Below are 20,916 nucleotides of genomic sequence, written 5' to 3'. Positions count from 1 at the left end.
ATATATAGAATGATTAAAGTAATAAATTATACAGATGAAAATAATTAATAGATATAAATAGCAAATTCTTTACTATTTTTTAGAGAAAATGTCTGATAATGGACGAATGTTTTAAAAGGTTGTAAAGGAAACTTTTACAATAAATATGAAATTAATAAAAAGTATTTGAAGTATGAAAGAAGTGAGAACTTCCTCTTCCTCTCAGGAAAATATTATATTATGAATATTATTATGGAAGAACCTTCGAAAATGAAAATCTTTTAATAGAATATAAAAAGCAACGATTTTCTTTTTAGAAAGTCTGGGAAGTCAATTTCAATTTATTTTTTGTTTTACAACGTTTCGGGGCTAATGCCCTATATTCATGTACCTTGATTAACCTCATTTTTGTCAAAATTTCAATTTCAATAAGGAAATCATGTCATCAACTAAAAAAACATAGCTGAAAAAAAAGTTTTTTTTAAATAGATGGCATGATTTTCTTATTGAAATTAAAAGTTTGGCAAAAATGAGGTTTATCAAGGTTCATGAATATGGGGCAGTAGTCCCGGAACGTTGTAAAAGAAAAAAGAAAAAAATATATTCAATTTTTGGAAGTTTTTAACCTAAAAAAAATTATTGAAATTGATAAAAAGCAAATAATATAGCTTTATAGAGTTTATATACCAATTTTAAACATTTCAGAAAGGTCTGATGGACCTTAGACCACTCCAGTTGTAATTGTAATGTTTGATCGATGTCAATAAAAATATAAAAATTATACAGCTATAAACTGAATAATCAATTATATAAAAGCTGTGATATAAACAAAATTATTAATGCGATTTTCCAACCTGGCTGGTACATTACAAACATATTCTTTCTAAATGTTGTTATATTATATTTAAATCAAATCAGTGTATTCAAATGACACATTGGGTCAAATATTACTATATATAACGTGTGCATATTTGTAATATATATTTTCGGGTTTCAGCCTATAGCTGTGTATCAAGGACCACAATTATTTTCTCTTGCTTGGATATTTTTACAAATCCGAAATTGGTGGAAGTAAAACCAATTGTTAGTCCCTATTGGACCCGCAGATCGACCTCAGGAATTGCAGCTATCAGCTTGTCACGTTACGTCGGAATGCAATATGGCCATGCATTCTATATTAGTCTCAAAGCTATATCAAGCACGCCAATATCTTTTAAAAAGTTTTATCATGAAAGGATTTTTAGGAAGTAGAGATCGAACTGTATTGAGAGAAATGAAATTCTTCAGCCAAGCTTTGATAGGATTCTAAAACCTCAACCTGCTCAACAATTAGGGAAATGAGAACATTTACTGTCATAAGATTGATAATTTCATAAGGAATAAATTTATGATGGGAAAATAAAATATTTATGATAAGTCAAAATATATTTTAACTAAAAGAAAAAAAAAATATTAACAATGTTTAAAAAGTGCATTAGGTCATTATAGCCTCTTCAACATGCCTAAGTGCGTTTTTTTCCTATCCATAATATTGCAATAATTATAATCTTTAAGGAAATATTTTTATAACAGCATATGAAAATGTATTGTAACAATTTTGGTTACTACCTACTTGCCTTATTATTATATTTGGTTGGTAAATATTATTTTTATTTCTTAATTATTTTGAGTTGGGTTTTGAGAATAATATCTCCAAGGGAGGAGCCTCATTTGAAACATACGTGTCAATAAATATACTTTTACACTTCACTAAGAGAAAGTATTAGACTAAATATGAAGAAATTGAAACTCATTATAATAATTATAATAACCTCCTACTTCCCTCCAAATTTGGTGCAAATCGGCCAAACCGTTTTCGAAATATAGATAGGCAGAGGAAAGAACTTTTGTGCATGCGTAAGCAGAAGTAGTTAGTGGACGAAATCTGATATAAACTACATGAGACCAACCAGGTACCAAACTACATAATCCTTTTCTGGTGAAATTTCATAAAAACCAGGTTAACAGGTTAACAATATAAAAAAACCGATAAACTTGAACAACATTTTGACTCTAGGATGACAGATGGGGGTAAATGACATCTTTATTGCCGATTTTAGATGTAAATATTAGTTTTCTTATTGTTATTAAAACTTCAGTGTTATTGAATAATAAGATATATTTTTTAATAAAATATAAGAGAAATGTTTTATTTCCAAGCCTGGTCGCTCAATTATGACTAGTCAATATAAATCAATTAAAACAAAAAGTAAACTAGTCAATTTTTTGATTATTTGTGGTGTTAGTTTTCCAGTGTTTGCATATCAGCCGTTTTTCTTATTTAAACCTTCCTCAGATTTTCATTTTTATTTCCTCTATGTTTCTCTATTACTTTTCTTTTATATTTATTATTTTTTTGTTTAATTTTGTAACCTATTTTGTTAAATTTTTAAAACATTTTTTGTTTAATTTTGTAACTTTTCGTTAGTTTGTATATTTTGTTTTAATTTTTTAATATTTAACTAAATTGCTGTTTGAATATAACCTTTCTCAGTTGTGGTTATTATACTTTCATTTTCTTTCATTGTGTATTATCAATTATTTATTTATTATCCACTCTTTAATAATAATAATATAGATATGTTATAATATATATTACTTTCTGGTACATTTTAATGATTTACTACTACATATTATTCTTTTTACTATATCAAATCACCTTAACAGCATGTATATTAGCATAAAATTCTCACTATTTTTTTTTTGAGCAAACAGTCATAATATCATTACATAATTAAATTTTTATATATAATATAAAAATTCATAATTACATGAAATATAAGTAACTTAAAAGTAAGCACTAGATTTAAAACTGAATAAATATAATAAAATAACTAATAACTTCATTATGTCTTACGATTAGACATATTTTCGAAGAGTGTACTCACTATTTGCCAACAATAAACAGGATAGGACTGACCCCAAATTTATCCGAAACTCTCGCAGATGAGGAAGCTAAAATTACAATAGTAATTGAAATGAATTTTTAAAAGCACATCGCCTTGTTTATAAATTATAACTCCTCTTCGATTTTGATGGATTTATTTTTTACTTTTATCATCCCATAGGCGTTGATGACCAGAGGGTTTTACGCCTTTAAGCAACAATCAACAACAACAACAACTTCATTATTAAAAAGGAACAATTTTCATGATAGTTCTAAAACTATTTACATAATATCTAGTAACTATTTACATAATAGTATTAATTACATAATATAATTGAAACAAAATATATATACATATAAATAATTTAGGCCATGAGATCTTTAGTTTCATTTATTTTTTTTTAGTAAAAAAATTAATTTTATCTTTGATTTCAGTTTTTTTTTTTTTTTTACCTTTATACTTATAAATGCCACAAATCCTTAATTTTATTGATTGTTACTTATTTAATTTATAAGAGATTTTCAATGTTTTCTAACAACTTCAATACTGAAATAATGATATAAATCATGGTAAAAGTACTGAAGCATTTAAAAATAATTAAAACTTAATTATGTATTTTTCAATATCACATGAACAATTGGACGGACTTTCGACCCGAGTGATGTCGAACAGCGCAGCATGAAGCTTGAATAATGGATTTTTAAATTGTTAACACAACTTTTAAATTATAGACTAATGAAACCATTTTATTTTATTTTAAATAAACAAATTTACTGTGAGACCTAAATTTTTTAAAGTGGAATTTAAACATTACTTTATAATTTAAAAATGTTTGAATCAACTTTAGAAATATATCTGTCCTCTTAATAGAATATTTCATATAGTCTTTATTTTTTTAATCTATATTTGTAACACAGAAAAAAAAAAAAATCATCAAAAATAAAAACAACAAAGAAGTAATATCGTTGAATGTTTAATTAGTTATTTATTCTAAGACACTCAATATTTTTTTCTTCCTGGGAAAATAACTATAGCCTTATAACTTAAATTCTTATTTTATTAATTTCACATAAATTAGATAGTATTTTTAACGTTTCGGACTGTCCGTCCATCTTCAGGCTCCAATTCTAAAAATAGTTACAAAGTTTTTATTACTTTTTATGTTTTGAAAAATGGCCAAATATTTTCTGCTTTGCTATTACTTTTTTATCGATAATTTTTCGTACTTATTTTACTCATTATTTCTTTCTAGATAATTTTTGTGTAATTTCTACTAATAATTTGGTCTTTTTTGAAACAGTAACCAAAAAATGTTTAAGAATAATAACTGTCATTACATATTTATTTATTTATTTAAATTTTATATTCAATTACCTTTGGACACTGTACATTATTATTTATTCCATTGTTCATTCTAAGCTGAACCATGTACTCTACTTGCTTATTATACATTAGCTATTTTTTCGCCATATCTGTGTGAAAAACTACTTATTTTTCGTGTTTAAATTTTTAAAGATCTATTTTACTAATTATATCAAAGAATAAAAAAAGATTGATAAAATTTCTTGTAGAAATTACACAAAAATAATATAGGATAAAATAAAAAGTATAAATATATTCAAAATTATTCATACAAATAGTTAGAGAAGAAAAAAATTTGGAAATTTTTCAAAAATTAAAAAAATGGACGGTCCTTCCATGATGTTGAAAAGACTATCTCATTAATGCGAAATTAATCAAATAAGAATTTAAGTTATAAGGCCGTAACAATATCTGAGAAAGAAAAATGAATTACTTGGTTTCATGTATTAAAAATTAAGGTTTTATTCTTGTACCTAAAAGACTTAAATAAACTATATTAAAAAAGTTATATCAATAAAAAATTTGATAAAAAAAAGAAAAAATTAATCTTTTATAAATACTTAATTATTTGACTAAGGTAATTGATAATCACTCACCAACTTAAAAAAAATCTAAAAAATATACTATATGTGACATCAATAATCATTAATAATAAATAGGATTTTTTATTTTGAGTTTGTTAAATTATAAATAAACCTAGAACCATTTGAAAAATTATTTAATACGCCTATTAATTTTAATTCATTAATTAACACATGGTAAATTAAATGCCCTAAAGACATTCCCTAGGTGAATTGAACATATGCTAATAGTTCAAGGAGAGAGAATGGTAAGTGAGCAATGTATTCAACATTTGCTCTCGACACGATTTAGTATGAGTCAAATACATTAATGAAATTGTTTTTAAAATTCAACAAGTCTTTCTTATAAAAAGTTTTATATTTGACTCTTTCCTTTAAAATACATATAACTAAGGTGTAAGGTGTACACATATCATTCAAGAAAATATGTTTATAGATAAAGTTTCCGTTTTATATTTAATTGATATATAGATTCAATTAATTGCTAATTTTTTTAACGTACACAATACCCAATTGCCGGATAGCATTATTTCGCTTTGCTACAGAACCCTGGGCCGTCTAGATTTTTCTCGTGAAGAGTATTTAAATTTTAATACTTGTATGCACAAAACGGGAGTTGTCAGCCGTTTAAGAATCTCGAACCCATACGCCATAAATATACATCTGCAAAATAAATCGTACATTATACAAGATGAAGAAATCTGCAGTGTATGTAAACAATATATATAATACACCATCTTCTTCTCCAGTGCCCATCATACAATGTATGGTATATAGAATTAATCATACAATGTATATAGAATTAATCATACAATGTATATAGAATTAATCATACAATGTACCTGCAGCAATATATATCTGATTTACCACCTTATGTTAATGTAGAGAACATTCTCAATATAGACAGAATCAAGAAAGTGAATCATATATATTTACTTTTATCATCTGTTGCGATTATCTACTCTACTCCTGAAATAATACCATCCCTTACCAATTGGTTATTATCAGTGCTTTTCAATCATTTGGGTTTTGACCCGGTTACGTTGCTTTAATTATGTTTAAAATTATGTTTCTAATATCAGATAACCTATGTTTATTATAATAATAGTTTAAAATGCAAGCTTTATTATGAAGTGCGGGAAACAACAAAAGACATATTTTGTAAATATTTTAAATTATTTGTACTAGAATTTATGTTCTTTAACAAATAAATAAATAAAAAGTGATTTTTTACTGTTTCCGTTAAAATAGGTTCAATTATTTTTTTTTTATTGATATCTATGTTTTAAATGAGCGTCGACAAAGTTTTTTTACATCTAAGTATGTTTCAAATGAGTGTCTTGAATGTTTTAAAAAATGTATGATTTTCGAGTTTTTCAATGCCGTATGTATTCTAATACTAGTCATATTTATGTGATTTGTGTTTTTTATAAAAAACCTAATTTTCTTTGATCTGATATTTTAGGATTTTCAATAAAATGTATATTTTTTGAGTTATGACAAAATTACTTTTCTTCATATTTTTTTTCTCAGTGAAATAATACATATAATTAGGCAAAGGAAAGGACTTGCGGCAGAAGTTTAAACTGATTAGAACATTATCAAGTTTCATAAAAATCATTAGAGCATTTTTTGGCGAAATGTCGGAAAAATTAAAAAAAAAAAACATACGTTTTTTATACTTGTAGTCCTACTGCGCAGCGTCTATTGGTCGCACGGTGCCATCCTGTACCACAAGCATTAGAGTTCTTTACCCTTAAAAAAAAAAGAACGAAATCGGTCCACGGGTTAGTCATGCCACTAGGACCAATGGCCGAAAATGCATTTTCTAGACTGAGGGGACTAAAAGGTGGGAATTTTTTTCTTTAATTTTTTGAAAGTGGTATACGAAAAATTTGATATTTGACCATGACAGTTTGTAGAACCTTCCAATAAAATGTATCCGAGAATTTTCATGCATTTTTAATTTTAACATGGTAACCCTTAGATTAACAGTGATACATTTATATATACATATTCTTAACTATACATAAATTCTTAAATGCTAAAAATATAAATGTTTTTCAGATCTAGATTAAATTCGTATAAAATAAAAATATAATTTAAGACGAAAACTTCTTCCGATCCTTTCTTTCAGATATCTTTATCTTTCACCAATGCTCCGGCGTTTAGACCATTAAGGAAACCTTAATTTAATGTGTCGAAGTTTAAAATACTTATTTATTGGCTCATATTCCCGGGTCAATTCATTATTCAATTATTCTCTTTACTGAGGTAGTAAATTTACTGCTGTAAAAATTGCATAAGTACTGCAGAGATGAATTAATTACATAGAGTATATAAAATGACGATTTATGATTTGTCAAAGTGAATATTGTCTAATAACATGAATTAGATTAAACAATGGGCAGTTTTAGGTCCGGGACGTTTTCCGATTTATGAATGAACTGTGTATGAAATTATAAGGTTTTGTTTCCCCAGGAAACTGCTACATTGATATGCAAATCCATTTATTCGTAAACTATACTGCAGAATGATAAGATGAGAAAGTAGAGAAATGGTTGGTATGTAAATGAAATTACACATTAAGTTTAACAAATGAAAATGAGTAAGGTTTTAATAACGAAAAGACGTAGTCGTAGAAAAATAAATACGATTTTTATAAGTATAAAGGAGGAGGAAAAACTTTATTAAAATTAGTATTATTCTTAAAAACTTTATTTTATTGGTAGGTATATAATAATTTATAGGTTAGGATTTCGAATTTAAAATAAACAAAAATCAAGAATGAAGGGAGATTTTTTGGTCCGAAACTCTAATGTCTGATTTTTCTATATATTATTTTTTTTATTTAATAATTTATTTATTGTTATTTACAACTGTATACACATATATACAACAAGTAAATTTGCTGTAGGTGACATAGTGACATGATAAAAACATGTGGAGAATCTACCCACTGATAGAACTCCAATAACATTTCTAGAGGAGAAGATCTCGAGGCCATCTTCTTTTCAGATGCCTAGGAGGATTATTGGGTAATGAAGGAGAAGCGAGGCTAGAAACAAATGGATTTGGGTGGTTGAGAAGTTTATTATGGAAGGAATGGTATCTGGTTCTGGCCAAATTGCCAACATATGGAACATTGAGGTCCTGATGGATGACTTGATTTGTGACAAAGTTAGGAGCATTAAGAATTTTGGACTGTAAGGATTCTATATATTATTAAATTAAAAAAAATTGAAACTGTGCCGTTACAACCCATGTAGGGTTCAGTACTTTCTAAGGAAGAACTGTTACTAGACCAACGGTTGTGCAAGAAGGTAATTTGGTAAGAATCACGCTCGACCTTCAGATTTTTACCCAATTATGGGTACCCAATTGAAGAGGCTGGGTGGACCCCAGAAAGGCTCCAGAATCCCTAGAGTTGACTAACGGCTACAGTGTAACAGAAAACAATTTTCTGCTCAGACGGATTCAAAGTCGGATTCTTAGAGTTGGTAGCCACGCGCCTTACTCCGGGGCTACCCGCACACCCTCTATATATTACAAAATTTTTAAAAAATTACTTTTAAGCATAGTAAAATTGAGAATATTAAATTATTATTGATAACTACCTATCGGTACTTAAGTTTAATAATGGCAGAATTCAATTTAATTTTTAATTGGACGTATTCTGAACCTAATACCGTAGACGGGAGTCCTCCCTTTTTTTACTAGAGTCCTCCTACAGACTGTCCCAAAGTTAGTAAGGCTGTCGAAAAGTAAGCCCGATTTTCTGTAAAATTTAAGGAATACGTCAAATCAAGTATAAAAAATAATAATAAAATTATAATGTGTGCCATTACTAAAGCAAAAGAGCGACATGTCGTTCAATAAAGCTATATTCTAGTCTGCTAGGTACCTACTAGTAAATACATCATAAAATAAACAGTCTGCTTGACCTAGGAACGTCTCATTACCTCACAAGGAAATCCTTCCCTAACATTATCGCTACTATAATATTCACTCATCCCAGAAAAATACCGTGGTTTGCAATGCATCGAATATGCCCGTACTCACTTCTATATTTTATTTCGACAATTGAGCAATCTGATAATTTTAAAAATTAAAGAATGCGCAAGCTACCTCCTCGATTTATTGTTTGTTGTAGCAATCGCTAGAGCGTGTTTTCTTTCATTTTACTTGTCACAGAGTAGTTATTTGTACCGTACTTACGTAGACAATATGTAATTTTCTGTTCCTTGTCGTGTTCTATATTTTTTGTGGTAGCAGCAATTTTTTTTCTTCTGGACGGAAAATAGCAAGACTTCCGGTTATAATTCGATCAAAAAATTTGTCAATAATGATTGATTTATTTTTTGTTGATAGTTTTCTTTAAATATAACTTGCTTTACTTCTAAATATAGTTGTTAACAAATTATAATAAGCTAATTATTAAGGATTGATCTAACACAATCGTTCTAAATCCCATTCCTTCATACACTATTAGAAATTGAACCATCGTATCCAATTCCTTCCTCCACTTTACAGTCCTTCAGGTTAATATTAAATAAATAATTGTTTATTTAAATTATGTACACTTGTATCTGGCTCAGTACTTGATCCACTTTCCTTCCCGTCCCCCTCGATTTATCTTATTCTGTTATAAAATAATATAAAATAGCCTGAACAGCAGAAACTCATCACTAAGTTCTTATTTCCCAATCATTTTTGAAAATTATGTTAACTGAAAAATTACTTCCCTCCCCCCCCCCAAATATTTGTAGGATGTGAAGTTCTCAATTAGCTGGATAAGGTTAAAATAATCTGTGAATATCGTACAGATTATGATTATTAGTCATAATTACATTAACAATTGAAACTACACTCACATGAAATTTAATTAATTTCTTATAAAATTCAAGAGACTAAAATCTCATAAACACCAGAAAAGTACATATCGGTATATACTTAAGTTAGGACAATTTACTAATTGTAAGTATTGCAATTTTGTTTTGGAAAACAGATAAAAAATGACTTTTATCGTTTCATTAATACTTTAGGACTGCGAAAAAATAACGGAGAATCAGAGAAAAAGCTATTAAACACAGACAAAAGTAGTGCTTCTAATACTTAATATTTTCACTTCCTAACGCTATTTGAAAAGACTAGAACTACTTAACACTTTACAAATCCTTAAAAACTGTGAAGAAGTGGTTGAATTGGGAAAAAGATTGGGTACTCTAAAGGAATCTTCTCTATCGTCAATTTTATTCACAATAAAAATAGCAACAAGCAATCTAGATTTTATTAGGAGTACGCAAAACTTTAGAACGTAGATCAGTTCTCTATCATATCAACTGCCATACTAGGGGCTGAAGAGATGCGCGATGTTTTAAAATTCTTAAATACTGAAAAATAAAATGTGCATTGAACGAAATCTTGACTGAAATTCTAACTCCCTCCTACTTTTACAATATTTTATTACCTAGAAAAAAACCATAAATAACTAATTCTAAATGAGAGTTCCGAAATTGGGTGCTGGAGGTTCTGAAGTGTAACAGGAAACAAATATATATTAAATATTCCTTAACACCATGCTCCGAGGTAACATATATCCACACCCACCTCCAACGAACTTCAACTTAGAGCAGAAGTCTATTATATCTGGTTTAAATACGACAATAATATTTTCATGGAAATAAAATATTACTGATAAACATATATTATGAACTTATTTGAAATGAATAGAGTACCTTTATGATCCTCAACGACCCCTCTACCAAACGAAGACATCCTCCACTCAAGAGCTCGCCCGGAGTACAGACCCTCAAATCTTGATTTTCACGACACCGATAATCCCGCGAACTAGGGTCCTTACGGCTATCATTAACTATTTTTTTCCAACCTGTTGTAGCTGCTACTAGCGGTCGGACATATGGCACCAGGTGGAGTCATACCCTCTGTGTACCGGCTCAAATCATACCTTATGACTGCCCACTCCGCCGGCCAAATGGTCTGCGGTGTTCGGCTCTATGATTTATTTATGGGCAGCAACTGTCCGCCAAAGAACCAAGACCTGGATGGAGTACAAGTTATAGGTAATCGTAACGGGTAATTGCACAGGTACTATAATGTATAATCTATATCATAAAACAACGTCCAAAAAATGGTTTATATCTTTATATGAAATGAAATTAAATTTACATTCCGACATATTCTCGCCTATAAATAACATAATAGTATAAATTAATGTACATTTGGCACTATTAGATGATGAAGAGGAAACTATTAAACTAAATACTACTCCTTTGATAAAAGCTATTGAGGAAATTGGTTTCGAAATTTTTGGTTCACAAAATTTATTATCTAAGATTAGCAGTATCAACGGCAAAACTTGGTTGGTTAAATTTCAACAGGTAGGGAAGTTTAAGTATTCAACAGAAACTAGAAAAAAACGTAATTGATGAGGAAATAAAGATTAAAAATACTCTTTACTTTTAATCTCGACATGGATTAGCTCATACCTTTTATCCTGAAAAAAGCTGAAATTTACAAAAATATTATCCTTTCAACTTCATTATACAAAACGAAACGTGGCCTCGCATATTAAGGGAAGAACTATGTCTTAAGGTTTTTGAAAATAAGGTATTGCATAAAATGTTAAGATCGAAGAAGGATAAGTTGATCGGAGAGTTCAAAAGACTACACAACGTTGAATTCCGTAAACTTCATTCGGTAAATATAATTCAGTTGACAGCATCAGGGCGAATAAGATGGACTTGTAAGATTGTAGGGTTTAGTAACAAACATATCCTTAAGAAGTCTTTAAACACTAATCCAACTACCTTAATTAATAAATATCCGAGGGGTAGACCAAAACGTAAGTGGGAGCTTGCGTCATGGGTAGATGTCTGTAGAAAGTGATTGGTTTGTTCACCACCAAAGGTTTGTGTTCGCTAAGCATTTTATTATTATAAATTAATGTATAATTTAAGAACCTAATTATGGGTTTAGTACAACTTTGTTTCATGAGGTACAACATTGGTCTACATATGATTTCTGAAACCAACACCCTTTCTATAGGCTGATAAGAAAATGAATTTAAAATTAATCATGTAAGATTATTATTTATTTGAACTTCTTTTTCTCATCATTCAGCCGTAAGAAGGCATTTTATCCGGAAATCAGGTGTAGCCCAATGTTGTAGAATAATAATTATAATAATCTTAATAGAACATTACAATGTGCTATGATGAGATTTTGAAGGTAGCATCAATGGATAGCATTGTTTAAAAATAAGATTGTTAGAGTATATAAATCATTAGCATTAATGAGAAAATTTTCCCGGCAAGTGAGCATAGTGGTCCTTTTTGCCGAATTCTGGTACTTAAAAGTAGCCATTCTGTATTAACCAGGGTGGCAGTGTCAAGATCCATTTCTCGGGACCACCAAGAAATAAATATTAACTACCCAAAGTGTAAATCGAACCCACAATGTTCCCAACAGAGTGCTCTGGGACCCACGCCCCATTGTGCACGATCTTCGCGTCCCTAAATGCAAGGTGACATATTCTGAGAGTTTTATTTGAATCTAAAATTTGTTAATATATTGTTAAAACAGAATGTTATAATTATAGACATAATACCTGAAAATGTGTTAGCAAAATTCTATCTAAAATTGAAATAAAGGTATTTTTATTTTAAAAAACTACGTAGAAAGTTCCTTCACCTTATCCAAATACATTTTTAAAAATAATGTACATATATAGAAATTTAGAATTTCAATAAGGATATTAGTACAACAGTTGTTTATAATTCTTTATTTATAAAAATATTAATTTATTTATATTTATAAAAAATATTCGACAAGTCCGAGAGTACTTTGCACGACAGAAACATTCTCAAGTTCTAAGATTAGCTTCTCCGTAATAATAATAACCCAGAAGAGTGAAGTCCGTCCTTGACTTGTTTGCGGTATTCGCAGTGTTATTATTTCTAAAATAGCCAACGATTAAACTGAAAGAGATTATATCTCCCTTCGTTTTACAGGTGGGTTAAATGATGTTGGTGTATAATACAAGTGAGAATTCAGTTCTTAATATTCTTTTCACAATGGCCTAAATCATTTTTTCCAAAACTATGGGGGCGATTATTTTTAGATTTGGCACAAGTCTCGAAAAACCTGACAATGATCCTCGGAACTCGTCATTACTGTCTGCCTTATTGAATCTAAACGGCGGTTGATTAGACGTTATGTAGAGGGAAAATATGAAGTGTTTTGGTAGAAGTTTCTTATGATCTTACAATACCAAAAATGATGGGAAAAAGTCTTCTAAAAATATTTTATTTATTTACAAATTAATTCCGTTAATCTTGATAAACAAAAAATTATAATCACTATTAATACCACCTATATCAAGTAAGTTATCATATTGAGCATGATAAAAATAAATATGATAATATATTCTACAATACTACGAAAATTCATTGCAATAAGTTATTTTTTAATTAAAACAATTTATTCATTTGTATATAGCTAAAAAATAACATTTATTTGAGAAAGACAATAAAAAAAATTAAAAAAATTGGAATGGAAACACGTGTGGGCAATGGTTACTGATAATAAATTAAAGGAAATCAGAAGTGACGTCTCCGGTTGGATATCATCTAATGTGAGCAGAGATAATTTTGATGCTCCTTCGTATAGATCATACGTACCTCACCAACGATTTTCAAATAATTCGTGATACTTCTACAGTATGTCAGAATTTACGGAATGCGTCGTACCGTTAAACATTTTAACTGACTACCGAGTATACGATTCCCTCAAGCCTTTATTTGATTTATAATTAGAACTCCATTCCATTTTACCGGATAACAAGCGGCATTGATTGATGGAATGATTGATAAACTTTTTGACTTTCTCAATCACTCCAATCTTTGCCAAAAAAATTAATCATATTTTACCAATTAAATAAAATCCAAATGTCACAATAGTTGTATATTGCAATATAATAGTGAATCCTATCTATGAATCCGGGCTTTTGCCCCCGCTCAGCGTCAGACCGATGGTACAGCCTAAAAGTTAAGAATTATGTCTATCCTATAATTCGAAAATTAAAGCAATAATGACTCATAGGAGGTTGATGGCTTAAAATAATTAACAAAAAAAAAAATTATCTTTTCACTTATAAAATAAAAATACATATATACTGGCTCATAACTCGAACATTATATAGTCAATGGTAGGTTAAATTTCATAATCGTTATTTGAATTATTTTCTAAACAAAAAAAAAATATATATATATAGAAAGCTGACTATAGTTAACAAACTAGCTTTATATTGAGTTTTTAAAAGTTTAACAATGCTTTTGACATTATTCGTGCAGGTTTTCACAAAAAACAGTTTATTTTTTTTGTCAGGAGTTAGTTAGAATAATTCGGGTTTACATTTTACTTAATTTAAATGTATTAAAAATATAATAAAGAAAGGCTAAGTTATGCAAAGATAACTTCCGTTCTAAAGTCACTATTAGACTTTGCCACAGTCCGCTGCATAGCTTTCCAATGCAGCACCAACTTTCTATATTCACTTTTATGCTTTTCACAGTTAGTTTAAGTAGCTATAGAAAACGAGATCAAAATACAGCTTAAAATGAGATTAATATCTTTAAAAAAAAATTCCTGTTTCACTCGGAATCTATATATCGTTTTTTCTCTATCTGAGTAGGGAAAGATATGCATTCATGCAGGTATTTAAAAAACGTTTTGTCCTCAGAGTCGAAAATATTCATTGGGATTTTTTGTTTTCAACAGCAAGGAAAAAATGTTGGTGACGTTTCTGTTTGTAACCAAACTTTAATGTGACATCCATTGCCGTTAATTCAATGTTAATGAATGTGCGGTTTATTAATTTTAAACACTTCTTCCCGTACGGGTGTAATAAATTTATCTTCCTATCAATACATAAAATTTTGAACAATTGTCCGATATGGTACGAGGTAGAGATTAAATACTTATACTGATATCAGTTGCTTCTATTAAATATCAATCCATACATTTTTTTTCTAGACAGGCTAATATATACTAAACAGCTTTTCCTGTAAAAACCAAATTTATTTTTAAACCTTGAAATTTAAAAAAGAGGTAAGCATATATTTATATATTTGATTCTAATATCTAATTTTGCATTTTAATTTAGTTGACTAATTTTAGAATTCGAGCTGTATAATTAAATAAAAAGTAACATTAAATATAATTAATCATGAAAATTAATTTTAAAAAATACATTTGCTTATGTGGTTTTAAAAAAGTAGGTAAAAAATAGGCTTTTTATAGAAGAATATTTTTTTCGAAAATACGTGAAGCTGTCAACTAATTGGGGGAAAATAATTCAAAAAGATTTAATTTTTTTTTTAATGACAGGTTTTTAGAAGTAGAATAAACTCAGTTGAAAAATAAAAGAAATGGTTGAAATTAAGTTTTAATAATGGTATTAATATAAATTTACGAAACTAAATCATACGTCAATAAATCATTTCTAGGAAATTTTTTTTCTCATTCTTATAATTTATTTTATCTGAAATGGCGAGGAAACTATAAAGAAATACTTTTATACTTGGTCGGTTTATATGTATCATATTTTACTTTTCTTTCCATCTAGGTAGGGATTGTGTGTATTGTAGTTTGATGAAATTTTCGATGAGCAGTTTTCGTAATAGGGACCCTGAGTTTAAAAAAAAATTGAAAATATATTTGATTACTGTTCTGTGCTACGATTATTTCTCGAACGGATGTGTCAATTCTTTTTATTTTTATTTTTATATTATAGCATTGCGGCCTAAAGGGATTTCGGTAGATGTCTGAGTACTAAACAAAGAACCCTCTGCGAAATAGGCAAAAAATAAATTTCTTTGTAAACTAGCACAAATCGGCTCTAACGATTTTGATGAAACTTGCATATAATCTTCTACTCGGAACCCTTCAACTTTTTATATTTAACATAAATCTTTGAGAGAAGACTAGAAAAAATTAATTTTACAAAAATGTAAGAAACATGACGATGATGAAGTATTTTGTTAATTTTTTTTTCATTTAAAACTTTTCAATTTTGGTTTACTGCTTTTGGGATCAATTCAAAATCTATACATTTATGTCTTAGAACATTTCAGGCTATTTTTGTATTAATAATTAAATTGTAACATAAGACAAATCAGAAAAATAAATAAAAATAAAATAATAAAACCGCTATCCGGCCAATAATAAGATAGAAGGGAGGGAGAAGCCAGAAAGGAATTATTGTATTGCTCTCATCAGACAACACAGATTATACTGGTTCTTTTTTTTGTTGATTAGTTCTGTTATTTGGAATATTTGTTAATTTTTTTGACATAAGTAACTTCTTATGCAATTATAAAAATGATTTTTATTTCATCCCTTTTTTTCTTGATTTATTCGAATAATGTTTTTTTTTTTTTTTTTCTGACAAGGAAATCCTTGTGGACCTACCCCACTAAAATCTCCAAAGAGCGACGGTACTATATCACTTTTGAAACATTAAGACCAAACGGAAAGAGGAGACTTAAGATACTTAATTTGAGTAATATTTAAAAAGGGTCTCAAATTGGAAAACACCGTTAATTTATGCTATTTTCCTAAAAAAAAAAAAAACAAGAAAAATTTAACTTATGGTTAATTGAAGTCATTAGTTACTCAATTTTCAAAATTCTATTATAACATAGAAATCTCAGACGCTCGGCTGACCCACCTATGAACTCACTAGATTGAAACTTATAATTGAAAATTAATATTTCAAGAGATTCCAACCAATACGCAAACACTGATTAGCTTTAAATTATTAAATGTCCTATGACTGACACGCAGCAACAGATAATGAAAAGTAATCAAGTATGAATTCAGATAATTTTAGTAATAAAGATACTATTTTTATTTTTATAATTCTTGTCTATAACTTGATATTTTAAATAATAATTTTTATTTATTTTTTCCGTAGTATTAAAATTAAATACGTTTATGATAATGACGCCTTGAGTAAAATAAAGCAATTACGTTTTCAATTATGGATAGCTTAAAACTTTATATAAATTAACAATAAAAAATAAGACTTATCTTGATAACTGATGCATTTATTATATTACCTTGTTATTACTTTCTGACCGATTGTAAAATGTTTAATAAATCATGTGTATAAAGAAATGCGTACGTAATATATGAAGATTACAGGGGGGTAAACCAGCTAACAAATTTTTTTAATAAAATTTATTACAACAGTTTTAATTTTGCTCACGATAAAGTTTAAGCAGGGGACAAAAATAACAAAAAAAGTAATAGGCTTATCCAAGTTAAAATTTATTTTTCTAAACATTTTAGAAAATTTGAGATATTTTCAGTTTTGATTCAAATATGAAAAGTCTTCATATGTTTTCTTGAATTATAGTTTTATTCTATTCTGTACACAAAACGGTTTAAACCTATAAAAGTATTTATCTTATTGTATTAATAAATTTCTGAAATATACTTTTTATTAATAGACTATTATTTTACAATAATGATTGTTTTTGATTTATTTATCTAGCACCTTCATTACTGTAAAATAATAGTCTATTTTATTAAATAGACTATTATTTTACAACCAGTTCTATTTTTGTTGGCGTTTCTAGGCCACAACCTCATTTTTATGTTTTCCTGCTAATATTAGTGACATCGATTGAAAAGTCCTCTGAACGTGGATAGTTGATTTCAACTTAAAACGAAAATTTTGAAGAGATGTTAGAACTGACAAAATCAGTTTATATGAATCATTGGTAATTTTACAATTTACTTAAACGTTTAATGATATCTATTTTAATTCATTGGTTTGCAGCAATATACAATTTACATAATACAATCAGCTGATGTCCCCAGCATTTTACGCTGAAGGGAATCTTTTTTAGAGAAATGAAACCTGTTTTTTTTTTTCAAACTCTAAAGCGAAATAGGACTTTTATTAAAGAATTTACTTTTATTAAAGAAATGTTTTACATAATATAAGCACGAAACATGAAACCACAGATATCCTAACATGTAAATAAATTTACTGTCATATTATAAGAATCTATGAATACATAGATAAACATTTATTGAAAAGTGTGAATTGTACAGAGGAGAAATATTTGCGGTCGCGTCTGCATGGTTTTCTAAGAATACGGTGCCATCTGTCGTCGTTCGTTGAAAGCTATTTAATTTTCTGTCTAAGGAATTACTGCGAAGAAGTAGAAAATTTTTAAAGCTTCTGGAAAATCATTAATCGTTTCAAGTACTTTGAATTTAGCTTTAAAGGACGAGGAAAGTTGCTAAGATTTTATATTTAAGAATCAGATGAGGAAAGTATTTTTTTTGTTTAATTTAAACGCCAAAATTACAAACGTATAGCTATTAAGGGTGGGGGCCATTTGTAGCACAGGTGGTTGAGACACAGCTTTGCAACCTGAGAACTGCGGCAGCATCGATTCAAAACAGACCTGGTGGATCGCCGTTTTTTCATTTCAGTAGCTGCTCCACGAAATGAAAACTTGACTCCCCACCATGGTTAGAATAGATAGGTTACTGAGATCGCCTGAAAGACTTTCTTAAAACTATTAGAGTTGTTACTAACTAACTCTATTCTATGGTACAGTCTCGAAAACTTCCAACATAAAATTAAAAAAAAAATTTTTTTTCAGATGCACTACAGTTCAAGCAAAGGTGCTGATTCGATTTTGGCATGAGCGGGTTGACTTTCAATTCAGGGCGGACTCATGGAGATTGAAACTTGACCCTCCTCTTTGGTTAGAACGCGTAACTTACCCCCCTCTCTCCCCCCCGTGCTAGAAACACCAGGAAGGGAAAACAAAAAAAAACTTTATTTTTTTTTCTAAATTTCATTTTGGAATAGAGTGATTTCAAATAATTTTCAAATAAACCTTATGCAATACTTGTAGGGAAGTATAATACATAAATATAACATAAAAACACTGTGCTTTTTTATATAATTCCTATATCCTATCAGAAATTTTTTACAGGAAATAAAAAAAAAATTCAAATTTCTGAAGTGAAGTTCAGCTTTAAGGCGACCTATGAAATGTTTTGAAGCGTATTTGACTTGTTTTGATCCCAACTATGTTTAAACTCAATTTACAAATGTTTTAGACTCAATTAAGCCTTGTATTATTATTAGTATTACAAATGTTACAATTAGGTTTAACTTTTATTTTTATTTTGCTGCTATGTAATTTCAATCACTGCATTTTATGAAATAATTTCACACAATGGCTATATTGGCATTGTAAAGATGTTATTGGACCGGGATGTCAATTAAATATTTTAGTTTCTGAATTAATGTTTCAAAATTTAGGTTATCAAAAGTTTTTCAATTCAACTTGACCTTTCGATTAAACTTAATCGATTCCAATCGGTAAGCTGATACTAGACGAACTCGCCTAGTCAGGCGACGTGCGACCGCAGATCACCGTTAGCGGTCAGAGATCGGTCAGCTGTCGTTCTCGAAGGTAACAGTTTTTGTTACTTCTGCCGAAGAGACGGGATAAATGTGGCGAAATTCCGTAGTGACTTAGTACTTTCAGCACTTTGGATTATTATAAAAAATAATCATACTCTTTGGAATACAAACAATAATTAAAGAATTATTGTTTTCTAAATATTACTAAGACACTAAAATCAATGCCTACAACTAACTCCAAAACAAATGACGATATTTCGTTGCGGGATCGGTGAAAAATGATTTTCATTTTTTAAATTGTAATAAAATTTTGAAACCTAACGTCGATTTCGACTATTACAAAATTTACTAGACAAACGGTCTAAATTTCCAATCGATTACAAAAGACTGATCTATATGACAGCCTATCTGGCTATATGGAGTTGAGCTTTTGGGCTTGTCTAAACCCTCGAATTCCTCTCATATTCAATCCTCACAGTCCAAAATCTTTCGTATAATCCTTAATCCTCTTTACTTTGTCACAAATGAAGTCATCCAACAGGACCTCAATGTTCCATATGTTGGCCTGATTGGATGTTCCTGAATTTGGCCAGAACCAGGTACCAATCCTTCCATGATCAACTTCCCAACCACCCAAACCCACTTGTTTCGAATCTGAATTCTCCTTGAATACCTGATAATCCGCATAGGCGTCTGAAAAGAAGATGCCCCCGAGATCTTCTTCTCTAGTAATGTTATATGAGATATATGTTTGTGGTAGTTTTGAAAAAGTAGATAAGTCCAATTGCCTAAAAATTGCGTTAACTGGGTGTAGACGTCTTAAGTTGTTCTAAATCAATGGAAAGCAACTAGACTTAACCAATTTAACACAACTTAAGACCTCCACGGTTTGAACCCAGTTAAGTCAATTCCCAATTAACCGAGTTTTTCACCACCACCATTGATAATATTTTCAGTCAAGTGTATAATTTCAACATTTTTTTTAACAGAAAAATATTTGTTTAACTTATGAAAATAATATGCTAAATTATTCTTTTTTGGATAATATTTCTTGAAAGAATAAGCTAAGTAAATCAGGTAATATTGGACAGCATTTCCCACACTGGGTGCCGCGACATTCTGGGTGCCCCAAGATTTGCCAAGGGTCCAACAGGCTAATGCTAGGTTCTCAACATATAATTTAAAAATGATATAGCAAATATACAGTATAATTAAACATTTACTATTCACTGTTTTGTTTCTCATTTTCCTGCTTATTCGACCAATCAAGGGATAATTGTACCTAATCTTTTAGTTCAACGAGGGTTCCGTGAATTTTTTTGTGATCTAACTAGGGTGCTGCAATTTTTTTTTAACCTAGAAGAGGGTAGTGCCGAAAAAAATTTGGAAACCGCTAATATAGTTTGGGACCTATGAACATGTACAAATAAAGAAAATAAAAACGCCGGGGAACAATTAATGCTGAGAGCAGTTCTTCATATTGTGTATGTTATATGTAAAATTATTCTGCTGATTTTTAATTTCATATTTAACAGATGCTAATATAAATATAAAAATAGTAAAAAAGAATTATAATTTAATTTAC

At 29.0% G+C, this 20,916-nt stretch overlaps 1 protein-coding gene across 11 annotated transcripts in view; it reads right to left on the bottom strand.

Moving 5' to 3' along the window:
* The window catches only part of Eip93F (Ecdysone-induced protein 93F), a 476,497-nt gene that overhangs the window by 83,716 nt on the left and 371,865 nt on the right, over positions 1-20,916 (bottom strand). The window contains exon 1 of one of the 11 annotated variants that reach the window (XM_024361288.2): positions 10,588-10,743. The exons of the other annotated variants lie outside the window; for them this stretch is intronic. The gene's annotated coding sequence lies outside the window, so the exon portion shown is untranslated. Of the gene's footprint in view, positions 1-10,587; positions 10,744-20,916 lie in introns of those variants that run through there. 11 annotated transcript variants of the gene reach the window in all.

Source organism: Halyomorpha halys, unplaced genomic scaffold (genome assembly GCF_000696795.3).
Source record: "Halyomorpha halys isolate HHAL.00 unplaced genomic scaffold, Hhal_1.1 Scaffold397.1, whole genome shotgun sequence".
Classification (NCBI taxonomy): Eukaryota; Metazoa; Arthropoda; class Insecta; order Hemiptera; family Pentatomidae; genus Halyomorpha; species Halyomorpha halys.
The sequence above is the reverse complement of the archived record's forward strand: the minus strand, read 5'-3'. Positions and strand labels throughout refer to the sequence as shown.